The sequence below is a fragment of the Sturnira hondurensis genome, unplaced genomic scaffold, assembly GCF_014824575.4.
Source record: "Sturnira hondurensis isolate 20B ecotype Veracruz unplaced genomic scaffold, ASM1482457v3 Scaffold0019835, whole genome shotgun sequence".
Taxonomy (NCBI): domain Eukaryota; kingdom Metazoa; phylum Chordata; class Mammalia; order Chiroptera; family Phyllostomidae; genus Sturnira; species Sturnira hondurensis.
In genome coordinates, this window is record NW_028092466.1 from 2,418,161 (window position 1) to 2,429,851 (window position 11,691).

Here is an 11,691-nt window from a genome sequence, read left to right on the forward strand (position 1 = left end):
TTGCAACCACAAAGGCAAGCTAAAATACTAGAGAAATTTTTGTAAACATGGCACTAAACACAGAAAGCAAAGAGTAAGTCATTGCTAAGCTCAGTCAAAAACATGTAATAAAATGTTACAGTCACTAATGTAAATGTAAGGTATATTTACAATTCCATGAGGAAACAGAAGACGAGCCCCCCCAAGAAGAAGCTAGACAAAGGACATAAACAAGCAGTTCAGTAACAGAGAATGTTAAATAGCCATAACTCTGCCCCACCCTCAAAAACCCATTACTAGTGATCAAACAACACCAATTAAAACTTTGGAATTTTCGTGTCTAGGGTTGACAAAATGCTAAAAGGAAGGTTACCTATGGAGGATGAGCATGTGGAGAAATGGCTCCTCACAAGGACCTGGGAGAATATAAAGTGTGGTGGCCTTTCTGGGTGGCGATTTGTCAACACAGAGCAGCCTGCTGCTTTATCGCTCAGCACATGTGCTCAGACAGAACTGCTGCTGTGCACAGAGATCCGTTCACTGCAGCATTGTCTGTGGTGGATAATGGAGGAAGCAACCTGCGTATCCAGCTATGGGATCCTGAGATGCCCAACTCAGAAGATAAACAAATGTGGCACGCCCATAAGTGGAGCACCATGGAGCCATTAAAACGGAGCAGCTGATGAATCTTTAGTGATATGGAAATATATCCAACATCTACTTTAACTGAGTAATCTACAAAAGTTTGATCTCATTTTTTGTATAAACAAAAAATACACACCAAAATGTCACTAGCAACAGTTGTATGTTTGTGGATGATTTTTTTTATTTCCTTATTTTTGAGGATCTATTTTCTAAAGCCATCTAAAGGAACATACATTACTTTTGTAATAAGGAAACGTCACATTTAGGAAAAATATCCCAGTATCAGAAAGACAGAGTAGTTTATCCTTGTGTCAGTTTTAATCTAACAGTAGTAATTTCCTATAAACACAGTGCCGGAAGGATCACACGCTGTGAGCAGGCTCAGTTGGTGTGTGGGTGGTGCACTAATGATGTCTCTGGGGTTCTGGGAGGGGGTGGCAGCTACCTGGATCAAGGACTCCAGCCATGACATAGAAATTCTGGGGTTTACCCATGTTGATGTGCGTGTTTGATTGCTCTCGACTGGGGAGAGGCACAGCCAGAAGCAAACTCCTGGTTCCAGCCTGGGGAAGCAAGGAAGGAAATGCTCTCAGGAACGCACTTGTGGACATTCACCCCACACTCCATGCATGGAAGACACTCCAGCTGTGTGACCCTGCCCCTCACCCCATGTGTGCTCTCTAAGGATGAAGACAATGCATTCATCCAAGTGGGTCTGTTGTGCCTCAAATCATAGAACTGAAAGATTGTAGAACTAAAGAGAATGAATGTAAAGGATCATTTGATTCTACTCTATTTTTTTTTAACAGAAGAGGAAACTGAGGCCCAACATATAAGATATTTTGTTTTGTATAGGGAAACGTTCCTTCTCCCATAACCCTAATGGGTGCCATCAGAACCCCGGGGAGCAGTAGGACAGCTCTGGGCACCGAGCTCAGTGAGGAAACAGATGTCTTCCTGCGGCCCTTTTGCCCTCGGCCAACATTCCCCTGGGTCACTGTTTCTACGTCAGTTAAGTGGGGGTAACCCCACCCACTCTGCCTACCACCTGGGGGTTGTTGTGGGGCTCAAATGAAATAAGGAACACATGAGAAAACATTTGCAGTTTGTATGAGATTACTAAAATCTTTGACATATGAAAGTTTTTAAAATAAAGAAATATGAACATCTCAAGAGAAAAAAGACAAAAGTTATGAAGACTATTCATACAAGAACTACAAATGAACAGCAGCATTTGAAGTGACGGTCAACCTCATTTATAGAAAAAAAGCAAACTAAGACATCAGGAAGTCACATTCGTCACCTTAAAACTGGCAAAAATGAGAGCAGCAATACCCATAGTTGGCAAAGAAATCACCCTTATCTGGTGGGGGAGTCGGGGGCGGGGTTGGAAAACAGACTTGACCCTTCAGGAGACTGATTGGTTGGTTATATGAGCCAAAAGCACTAACTCACTAACCCTACTCCTAGAATAAATTACCCTAAGGAAGTAATTAGATAAATGCACAAAGTTATAAGGACATTTGCCATTATGATATTTTTAAAAATAGGATTTGTTAAGTTAATGGTGATGGTCAACCTGCATGATGGAATTGTGTGATGCTTTAAAAATGATGATCCAAGTCTGAAGCTCTGAACACAGAAAGGTGTTCACAATCCATCACGTAAAACAGAGTCATTTCCAAATACTTGTTTACATACTATGGTTCTATCTTTACAGTCAGCATGTGTTGCCATAATAAAAAATATGTAAATGTCTCCCCTTTTTATTTTGAAAAGAAAAATATGACTAGGCACACAAAAATATGATATAATACTAGTGGTTGTTGCTCTGATTGGAGACTATGATTCATCTTCATTATCTTATATTGTCCTGTACAATTTTATATGAATATTAACTTTATAATCAGAAAAATATCTTGGGAAAGAAAACATTTTCCCACAAGGCCTGGTTGCCAAATCATTTTTAAATTATTAACTCTTCTTCACTGTCATTCCCAGCTTCCTGAAGAACTATCTTGTAGTCTACTTTTCTAGAACTGACTGCTCTCCTAGAGGGATGGCAATCTCTGTCCCCACTTTGGATTTTTGACCAGAGCCCCAGCTCACCCCAGCCCAGCCCAGTGCTGGGAAAAGCCTTGGTGCTTTCCATTTGGAAAACAGAGCGGGGCGGGGCGGGGCGGGGCGGGGCGGGGCGGGGCGGGGCTTTCACTCTGCATCGGTGACATGCTCAGCCTACAGTACACCACAGTCGGTGTAACAGTTAGCATTTCCTGTTAGAGAGAATGTATGGGAACCAGAGAGGCTATCGACAAACTGGCCCATGACATGGAAACAGGAGGTCACAGCAGGGCAGAGTTGACAACCTGCAGGCCCCCAGTGCCATCTGGTGCCAGAAGGCAGAGTGGTGGCACCTGTTCTCCCTGGAGTATGAGGGACAGATTGGGGGTGGGGTAGGGGGGTGTTGTGTTGAGGGGCATCTGTGGAGAGACTGTCTCAGTCGTCTGGCAAGGAAACACCTTACTCCCACTACCTGGGAACCCAGGTCCTTGGGTAGGTTGTCATGAAGGTTGGAGAGCAGGAAAAGCTGCTGGGCAGAGAGGGGTTTTCAGTTCCACGGTGGGAGGGCAATGAGTGGAATCTAAGAGGGGGTGCTGATAAAATGGAGAAAGGTGATGTGCCCCAATCTCCCCTCCCATCTTTACTGACATCCACACAAACCACAGAGGTTCAGTGCGACTGGATTTCCTTCGGAAACCAGATGTGTGTGTAAACAGACGCAGCATTGAGGGGCCGGGGGTAGGGAGCCCCCCGGCCTCATCCAGGTGACTCTCCAAGCTCCCTGCTTGTATGAATCACAAAGGTATGTAATTAACTAGTTAATTGCACAATGTATGTCTCATGTCCATCCTACCCCCATGAGGCTCCCATTGCTTGGCACAAACCTGGCACATCCGCAGGGGCCTCTATTTCTGGTAAGGGGGTGCAGTGAATCCACCCGCCTGAAGTCTGCCAGGCTCCATGAGGGTTCCTGGATAGGCAGGCACACCTCTGGATAGATCAGAAGCACCTTCTCCTACCACCAGCCCCAAGATGAAACCTAAGGGGTCCTCCTCCCTGAATTTAAGGCAGGTTTAGGGGGAGGGGGAGGAAAAGAGGCAAAAGGCAGCACTTAGAATTTAATGTTTGTCCAACAATACTGAAAAAATGCTGGAAGCAACTCAGTCACCTTGAAGTGGGCAAACTTTAGCTTCCTCTTTTGGGAAAGTGGAGGTTTGAAGTTGAAGACAAAATCAATTGAAGAGAAATGATGATGTGCGGGGACAGGGTTGTGGGCAACACCCGGGAGGGCTGACACAGACTGGGACCACCTGGCGAGACCGGCTCTCCTCCCACCCACAGGACTGTGTTGGTAGAATGAATATCGGGACACTTTGCAGCCCAGCCAGTCCTTTTTAGGTACCTGATGCGAATGGTAATATCAGAGAAAGCAAAGACCAAAGCGGGCCTAGGAGACTGGAGAGACATTTCTCAGGTGAGGAGACTGAAGCCTGGTGAAGGGGAAGGAAAAGCTGAAGCTCAGGCCAGGGCTGCGGTGGCCCAGCGGGGGCCTGGTCCACTTCCTCCCCCATTCTACCCCCTGGAGGGCAGCAGATGCCTTTTCTGGGATGGGTGGCTCAAACGTTTGACAGATGTTGCTTGTATCCTGTTCCTGGTTTTCTCTGCAACCTGTGCCTCCCCACCCCCTCCCTGCCCATTTTAGACATTTTGAAGTACAGACACAACCACAATGTCGGGGACTCCAGGGGAGGACAGCCTTGCCACCTGCGTTCTCTCCAAGGCCTCTGGGTTCCTGCAACATCCTTGTTAGGATGTCAGTTGTCCATTACCAGGGGTGCTAAGTTCCCTCACCCGGTTAGAACAGTGAATGTCCTTCTTCCTGTGTAATACCCCTTCGCCCAGTGGTTTCAGCATCATTGATGATCCTTACCTGGACTGACTGTTATAATGGGGATGGCAAAGTGATGATTTTTCTCCTTTTCTCATTTTGCCTACCTTTGTTAGTGGCATTATTCTACAAAAAATAGCTTTCCTTCCTCACCGCCCTGCCTTTCAATGTGTGGATATTCAAATATAGTCATTGATCTTTCAGATGCTCAAAATGATTCATACTAATAGATCTGATTCAAATGAACATTACAGGGTTTTTTTACCTTCTTTTATACTTGTCTTTTTTATCTTAGAGTGAAATCATTTGTTTCTCATATGATGGGTAAATTTATGTAGTTATTTGCATTATCCAGAAAATATAAATTATATTAAATTATAATCCAGTATTATGTTATGACTAACCATAAACCTACTAAGAAAAGTTCCCAATTTATTTGCAGTTCTTTTATAATTTTAATCCATCACCCTAAGAATGTTCAGAGTACTTTTCCAAACTGACAGAAAGTAAGCCTTTTTTAAGTGTGGTTATATTATCAATTCAATGTACTTTAGGTTTATTTGTTTGGTTTGTATTCAATTTTAGGAATTTCTTTTTTTTAAAATTTAAATTTAGTTTTGAATAAATATATAAATCATTTCCATCGCTCAGGAATCAGAACCATGTAAGAAGGCAGAGAGCCCATGGTTCTCACTCACCCTCTACAGGTAACCATTTGTATTAATTTCTGGGTTATTCTTATGTTTCTTTTTGCAAAAATGAGCAAATATGTATAGATACTTATGTCTCCTTTCTTATACAAAAGGCAAAATTCTATATATACTGTTCTGGACCTCTCTTCTTTTACTTACAATATATCCTGAAAATTGTTCCATCTCAGTTCATAAAGATCTTCATAATTCTTTTTTTAATGGCTGCATAACCATAGATCCACATATTCCATCATCTGGCTGTACATAATTTATTCAGCAAACTTCCTATCAGTAAATACTTTGGCCATTTACAGTCACCAATAGTGCTACAATACCCCACTGCTTATGATGTTTAGTGTTTGTGGACATGTATCTCAGGGGTAGATTACTGGAAGAGATTTTGCTAGGTCAAAGGGAAATTGCATATTTAATTTTATTAATTTTTCCTAAATTCCCCTCCAAAAGAGTTGCACAAGTTTTCGCCCACCAGAAAAGTATGAGAATATGAATTTCATCACAGCTTGCCAACAGAACATGTTACTTGGATTTTTTTTTTCAGCCCAAATGGCAAGGAAGTATGCTTTAAAATGTATTTCTCTTAAGATAATTAGTATTTTTATATGTTTAAATACCCCCTGTATATCTTTATCTTGAGCTGCCTGGTTTGTTTGCTATTTATTTCTGTCTCAAATTTTTATGTTTTTCTTCTTAACTTTTAGGATTTATACATAAGGAGATTATCCCTTGCAGTGTAAACTGCAAATATTTTCTCCCAATTTGTTATTGATTTATTCTCTGCTAATATTCATTGCCATAAAGTTTTCAAAATTATTATGATGTTGACTTTGTCTATTTTTTTATTTAACTACTCTGCACTGTGAGTCACAGTAGGTTCTCTCCACTGCCAGATTGTGAAGGAATTCATCCATGTTTTCTTTTAGTACTTGTTTCATTTCTTTGCATTTGGAGCTGACAATTGTTTATCCTGGTTGTGGTGTGAGATATGGATCAAATTTATCTTTTTCCAAATGGCCATCCAGTTGTCCCTCTGTCACTTAATAAAGAGTCTATCTTTGCTCCAATGACTTGAGATGCTATCTTTATCCTAAGTCAAATATCCGTGGGTACCTGGGCCATTTTCTGGAGTCTCTACCACGTTTTTTTGTCAGCCTGTCTCTTCAGGCACCAGCAAACGCTCTCCGCTGTTCACTTTATAGTGTAGGTTTTAATGTCTGGTGACCATTCTGCCTGTGACTTTTCTTTTTTCAGGATTTTCTTTGCTATTCATGTATGAAATTTAAAATCAACTTCCTATCTCCAGAAAAAAACTGTTGGTATGTTTTTAGGTATTGCATTAAATTTGTACATTAATTTGGATATAACTGACATCTCTATAGCATTGAATCATCCTAGCCAGTAGCAAAGAAAATTGACTTTTGTGCCTGCCAGTATCTCTTTCAGGCTTTGCACATAGCTTATCAAGTTTATTCTGCAATATTTTATCTTATTTACTTCTTGTGGAGCCTTTTCTTCCACATGACACCGTATCTTCCAACTGGTTATGCAAAGCGTTTTTTCTTTTTTAACAGCTTCTCAGGTGATTTTGAGGCATACCCAAATTGAAAACCACAACTTTCCATGAAAATTCAGTGTTATCCTTCGATTTGCTACTCTTCAATTTGTTTCAATTGGCTATGACTCAAACCTTATTCAATTCCTTCCCCACACTCGGGCCACCTTTCTTCCAGAGACCGGGTGGTCATAGTGCTATTTGTTCTCCACCTCCCCCCAGGCCTCCCCACGCCCCCCCCCAAAGCCCTGGTGGTCTGTAACCTGTACCTTCCACACCTTCTTGCAGCCAGTAGACTAGTTTACCTTTCTTTTTTTTTTTTTTTTTTCTGTATGGCATTGTCCAGACTCATGCATTACATTTCATTCTTGTCCCCAAATCCCCTGGCAAGGCCCAGGGCCATGTCCGCCTCTTTACCACCTCTTTTCCCTTGGAATGCCCATCTTTTCCTGTCCTGCTCTGAGCCTTCTTCCCTGCTTCCATCACGTTGCCCCTCGCTCCCAAGCACAAGGGGCCATCAGTCTTCCAACCAAATGCAGGCTTGGGAGTCCAGTGCGCGGGCCCCACCTTAGGCCTGGGATTTAGCTCCTCCTTGCCAGCCAAGTGTCACACAAGCCTTTGCTCACTCCCATTTTTAATCCTTTCTTAATTTTCTGAGTGTGTGCATCATCTCTTTACCAGCTGTCCCTCTCACTCACAGATTGAGGTTTGCCGTTTTCAGGAAATTTGTCTGATTAGCCTTGCAAACATCTGGCAATTCCTGACAAAACACATGGTAATTCCTGACATCACTCCTGGAAATCCTTTGTGCGGCTTTGCCATCCACCCACCTGCATTATAATCTGGGGTGATCGTTTACGATACTTTGCACTTATCTGCACATTGGAATTTTTCATACTAGAAAGTGGGGGAAAGAGGGCGTTAGCGAGTTGACATAAAGGAGAGTTACGGCCTCTTTTCTTTAATTTCTACCTGGGGCTCTGGGCACTGGCAAAAGTCTTGGCTCAGAATAACCTAGTTCCTCATTGCCAATGACATCTGATTCCCGGCATAGTGGGTCCTGGAGAAGGTCCTTGATCACCCCTCGCCCCGTCCCCCCTCCAAGAATCTGACTCCGTGCTCTGGCGGACGGTGGTGCTGAGCAAAAGGTGCGCTGCCAGCGCAGGGTGTCCACCCAGAGCAGACAGAACAGGCAGAGGGAGACAACTCAGAAGCAACAGCCCGGTTGGGGGAGCAGAGCGCAGCAGACCCCCATTTCAGTTATATGTCCCTTTTCCCTCGTCTAAATAAAACAAATATCCAACATAACCTACTCAGGGCATCAAGAAAGCCAGTCGTACCGTGCTTTAGCACACAGAAACCTCAGATGGAAAATGTAAACCCCTACAGTGTGCCAAGCATAGCACCAGGCGTGGTGTGTCTGGTATCCTGATATCCTACTGAATGCATGTACTGTATTTTGCCGTGGATAATGTGCTCCCATGTATAATGCACACCCACATTTTTGGCCCAAACTTTCATGGAAAAAATTTTTGTTTTAATTTTTTAATTCAATTACTTATTTTTTATATTTAGAAACAAAACTTATTATTGCAAAATAATCCAGGGTATTATTTTGCATACTGATATTTATTATTGCTTTCCGGAGTTACACTTTTAACACATAAGCATAAATAAAATAATTAAAATGCATAAATAAATACATAAATAAAATAATTGAAAACATTTATACAGATACAGAATTAGTATCACCCATGTACAATACACATCCTTATTTTTTCCCTCAAAATTTTGGGCAAAAAAGTAGGCATTATACAAGGCAAAATGTGGTAACATTTTTTCTCTGTGAGGCAGCTGCATCAGCTCACTTTACAGATGAAAAACAGAGGCGCAGAGAAGTTAGGCACAGTGCACCACTGCGTGTTCACCAGGGACCGACCGGCCTGTCTGACTCCCAGCCCTGCTCCCCTGCCACCAGCAGCAGCGGCCACTGGGGCATGTTGTTCCTCCTTTCCTAAGGAGAATTTCCCAAAGGCCATAATTTAGATTTCCAATTACAAGATTGTTAACTGTTTTCCATGTGGCAATTGTGGTAGGCACTTCTGTCTTCAGGGTTTTTTCCTGGAGAGCTGAGTCCCATTCCTAATTCCAATCCTCTTTTTATTTGTATGGCCTTTCCATTTTCTCATTTGCAAGAGGAGGTTGTCTAGCAAATGATCTCTGCAGTCTTCCAGCAGGACACCCTGTGGTTGTATGATAAAGAAGCCCGAGGGGAGAGGAGGGATGGGTAAAGTTGGAGAAGCTGGGTTGGAAGGCCAGCCATCTTAGAGCTTGATTTGGGCTCCATGATAGGACATGGTGCTCTTTCACAAGAAACACAAAAAAACCCTGTGTGGAATATGTCCCTTTAGTTTCCTGGAGGTGGGTATGGATATGGTTACACAGAGAGATAGGTAAACTGGTGATGAAAAGGAAAAATCCAGCCCTGACCTGTGTGGCTCAGTTGCTTGGGGATCATCCCACACAGAAAAATGTGGCTGGTTCAATTCTGGGTCAGGGCACATATCTAGGTTGTGGGTTAGGTTCCTGGTCAGGGAGCATACAAGAGGCAACCAATCGATGTTTCTGTCTCACATTAGTGTTTCTCTCCCCTCCCCTTATCTTCCTCTCTCCCTTCCTGTGGGAAGGCTCCCACTGCAGGCTACCCCCAGTCTCCATGGATGAGAATCAGTCTACCAAGATATGATCTGCTTGGGGAGGAAAGGTGGCCGATCTCTCAAAGGAGAAGGACAAAGAACCTTTTCCTCAGTGGGCTTTTATTGGGTTCATTTTGTACAGGAAAACAGGTAAAGCTCATTAATCATTGTCAGGCAGTAAGGATCAAACAATAGACAGCATACAAAGAACTACTAGGGTTTATTCTGAGGCAGGGACTATTAGCTAAAAGGCTACAAAACTTTGGAAAACAAACTCATTTCCTGCTTGGACCCTTATCATTTAATTGAGGACATTCTTAGCAAAGCAGGTTTCACAGGAGTTTATGTATCCTTTCTTAGGCCTGATCACCCTGGGGAACCCGCCCTTTCCAGCACAGGGCTGTACATTCCACTGTCCTTGTTTTAGGCTTAAATCAGGCAGGGGAAGTAAGGCAGCTAAGAGATTAGGAGACTTCTCACAGACAGGCTATGAGGACTCAGGCTATGTCAAAGCCGAAGGGCAAGGGTCAATCACCCCTTTTTGCTATAGCTCCCAAGTCCTTCCCTGGGGGCCCCCAGTTATCATGTCTGTCTTAGGTCATCCCTCCCTTGAGGAATCTTACCCGTCATTGGCTAACCAATCAAGCACTGGGGGCCAGGCAGGGTGAAGTAAAAGGGGCAGAGGCAGCACCCCTGCCAGGGAGATAAGCTTTGTCTCCTTAGTGGCATGATGGTCCCAAGGTTGCTCACTCAGCCTTAGCCATGGGGGTGTTACCGCTTCTGAAACCAGGCAGGGTGGTTCCCAATACCTTCCCCCCTCTCTCTCTAAACAAAAAGGAAAAAGGAAAATTTCAAAGTGACCCATGTTTCATCTCCCCCCTCTCACAAAGCCCTTCCAGACAGAGCTCTCTACCCGCAGCCTGCCTGAGGTAGCCAGAGACCCTTGCAGTGTGCCTTGGCCCCATGGGACCTGTTCACACCTGCCCCCACAGGTGACATTTACCTGTTCTGTGGCTGTCCTGACCAGGCCTCCCTAGGAGATGGCCAGACAATGGCACAAAGACTTACGCAGCATCCTATAGCAAGCCAGTGGGTCGGCAGCCTTTCCCCACTCTCGCCCCTGGTGGCCACTGACCTTGCCTGGCCTTCATAGAACAGGCACTTAATGAACATATCGCTTTGAAGTGAAAATGCCCACATATTAAAAACAATCCACTCATCATTTATAATAGTTTTCTTTTGAATCTTCTTGAAGTGCTTTGTATGGGTGCCAGCATAGAGTAGGGTTTAATTAATGTCCCTTCATCAGGGGGACTCTCGCCTCTTTGAGTGGCTCCACAGCTGTGCTTGGTGCAGGTGGAAGGACCCAGTCTTTATCCTCGAGTGAGTACTGTGGACACACAGTTCTATTTACAGTTAACAACTGCAGCATGCCCACTGGCCTAAAGACTGGTTCGGGAAAAACGGGAGAAAACAAACACAAAGTAGAATGGGGAAGGGCAAAAGCTTCAACTATATATACCCTTACTCTTCTCTGAGGCTTTCTTTTTCCAAACCTGATTTAGAAACAACCACATTTGTTAGACACCCCACCTCCCACACACCCCCTTTTTCTGTAGGCCACCACTGTACTCCCCTGCCCCTCATCTAAGCTGGCAGCTGGTCTTTCCTAATTGGTAATGCATCTTAATAACAGCAGGGCCTTAAGCAGCTGTTGCTGTGCGTACTGGCTGGTGGAATGGCTCCCCATCATTGATTTACTTATTGGTCTTACTGGTGCTTGAGAAAGAATTAAGTTAGCAATGATACTAATGAAACAGAAAGTTACACAGTAAAAGGAGGGTGAAGAAGAGGTGGGCAGAGGCAGGGAGGCAGGGCCAAAGAATTATTATTGTTCCTGTTGTTCTTGGCTTGTTTTATAATCACACAGCTCTGTCACAACCCTGTGTTGTGACAAAAGTCTTACTCAAAATTCCAGAGGATCGGAACTCTTTGTTTCATTCATTTTCCTACATGAGGAGGTTTCTAAGGTAATCACTGCCTGAGCTGTGACCCTGGGCTGGGGCTCGCTCTGATGTCCAGGCCGGGCAGCGGCCACGTGGGGAGCCAGGCAGGGCCTCTGCAGTGGGTCAGGCCCTCACAGAGAGGAAAGGAGCACCG